The following is a 2,500-nucleotide window of genomic DNA, read 5'->3' on the forward strand; positions in this document are numbered from 1 at the left end:
TCTTCGAACCTCTGACTTTCGCTCTTGATTAAAGAAAACATTCTTGGCGAATGCTTTCGCAGTAGTTCGTCTTCCGCCGATCCAAGAATTTCACCTCTAACGGCAGAGTACGGACGCCCCCGTCTGTCCCTCTTAATCATTACCTCGTGCTCCGAAAACCAACAAAATAGAACCGAGGTCCTATTCCATTATTCCATGCAACACTATGCAGGCGAACAGCCTGCTTTGAACACTCTAATTTTTTCAAAGTAAACTTATCGGCCACCGCCGACACTCAGTCAAGAGCACCGACGGAGAACCGAAGGTGAGGCGAACGCAACCAGTGACACGCCTTGCGACGGACCGGCGGCGCTCGCCCAAAATCCAACTACGAGCTTTTCAACCGCAACAACTTTAGCATACACTGTTGGAGCTGGAATTACCGCGGCTGCTGGCACCAGACTTGCCCTCCAATGGATACTCGTTAAGAGTTTTAGGATGTACTCATTCCAATTATAGGGCCTCGTTAGAGTCCTGTATTGTTAATTTTCGTCACTACCTCCCCGTGTCGGGAATGGGTAATTTGCGCGCCTGCTGCCTTCCTTGGATGTGGTAGCCGTTTCTCAGGCTCCCTCTCCGGAATCGAACCCTGATTCCCCGTTACCCGTTATCACAAAGGTAGGCACGTAGCGTACCTTCGACAGTTGATAGGGCAGACACTTGAATGATACGTCGTCGGTGCAGAGACCGTACGATCCGCGTGGTTATCCAGAGTCATCAAACGTCACAGGACGAACCCGGTCGGTTTTGATCTGATAAAAGCGCGCCTCCCGAAGTCGGCGCTTAATGCATGTATTAGCTCTAGAATTACCACAGTTATCCACTTCGCTTACGAGACCAAATAAACCAAGACTGATTTAATGAGCCATTCGCAGTTTCGCTTTACGAGAACTCGTACTTGCACCTGCATGGCTTAATCTTTGAGACAAGCATATCACTACTGGCAGGATCAACCAGATAGCTGCGACAGCTGCGCTCGGCCCTTGCTGGGCCGCCCGGCGCGTGCTCGTCGCATTCGTTTAAGACCGAGGCGATCGCCTGCGGCCGTACTCAGCTTCGACAGTCGCTGGCCGCGACGTCCACGCTCTCGCCGGCAGTGCCAGGCGGAGCGATTTGCGTTTTTTCTTTGCTCGCCCTCTCTCGGGCTCGATCCATTCAGTTTCGCACAAACAAGAGCTCTGCCGGCCGCCTGCAGCGGTGCCTAAAACCCGGGCATAACAATGCGACCGTTCTGCTAGGCCGACAAGCGCTCAAGCCAGACGCTCGATCGAACGCCCCCTACATATTAGTCGAGACAACGGCTCGCTCATTAGCATCGCGTTTGTACTTTAACTTTTTCTGGTACGGCTTCTTTCGACGCCGATGCCGGCGACGCAGCACTCTCTCGCCCGCCAGCCACCGAGAAAAGGGTGCGCTCCGACCGGCCCCGCACCGTACGCCGCTCTTTCTTGGCTCATTCGAGTTCACTGTCTTTCGCTCTGACATGACTTACCTAGGGTTAGGTTAGTATGCTTGCACGTTTGTACTTTAACTTTTTTCGGCTCGACTTCTTTCGACGCCGATACCGGCGACGCAGCACTCTCTCGCCCGCCAGCCACCGAGAAAAGGGTGCGCTCCGACCGGCCCCGCACCGTACGCCGCTCTTTCTTGGCTCATTCGAGTTTACTGTCTTTCGCTCTGACATGCCTTACCTAGGGTTAGGTTAGTATGCTTGCACGTTTGTACTTTAACTTTTTTCGGCTCGGCTTCTTTCGACGCCGATGCCGGCGACGCAGCACTCTCTCGCCCGCCAGCCACCGAGAAAAGGGTGCGCTCCGACCGGCCCCGCACCGTACGCCGCTCTTTCTTGGCTCATTCGAGTTTACTGTCTTTTGCTCTGACATGCCTTACCTAGGGTTAGGTTAGTATGCTTGCACGTTTGTACTTTAACTTTTTTCGGCTCGACTTCTTTCGACGCCGATGCCGGCGACGCAGCACTCTCTCGCCCGCCAGCCACCGAGAAAAGGGTGCGCTCCGACCGGCCCCGCACCGTACGCCGCTCTTTCTTGGCTCATTCGAGTTTACTGTCTTTCGCTCTGACATGCCTTACCTAGGGTTAGGTTAGTATGCTTGCACGTTTGTACTTTAACTTTTTTCGGCTCGACTTCTTTCGACGCCGATGCCGGCGACGCAGCACTCTCCCGCCCGCCAGCCACCGAGAAAAGGGTGCGCTCCGACAGGCCCCGCACCGTACGCCGCTCTTTCTTGGCTCATTCGAGTTTACTGTCTTTCGCTCTGACATGCCTTACCTAGGGTTAGGTTAGTATGCTTGCACGTTTGTACTTTAACTTTTTTCGGCTCGACTTCTTTCGACGCCGATGCCGGCGACGCAGCACTCTCTCGCCCGCCAGCCACCGAGAAAAGGGTGCGCTCCGACCGGCCCCGCACCGTACGCCGCTCTTTCTTGGCTCATTCGAGTTTA

At 54.6% G+C, this 2,500-nt stretch overlaps 1 non-coding gene across 1 annotated transcript in view; it reads right to left on the minus strand.

The window, feature by feature from the left end:
• LOC144431657 (small subunit ribosomal RNA) overlaps window positions 1-999 on the minus strand; it is a 1,810-nt gene extending 811 nt beyond the window's left edge. The window contains exon 1 of the ribosomal RNA XR_013480219.1: window positions 1-999. This exon is cut by the window's left edge and continues 811 nt beyond it. This is a non-coding gene — a ribosomal RNA (small subunit ribosomal RNA).
• Window positions 1,000-2,500: the final 1,501 nt, after the last annotated feature.

Source organism: Styela clava, chromosome 13 (assembly GCF_964204865.1).
Source record: "Styela clava chromosome 13, kaStyClav1.hap1.2, whole genome shotgun sequence".
NCBI lineage: Eukaryota > Metazoa > Chordata > Ascidiacea > Stolidobranchia > Styelidae > Styela > Styela clava.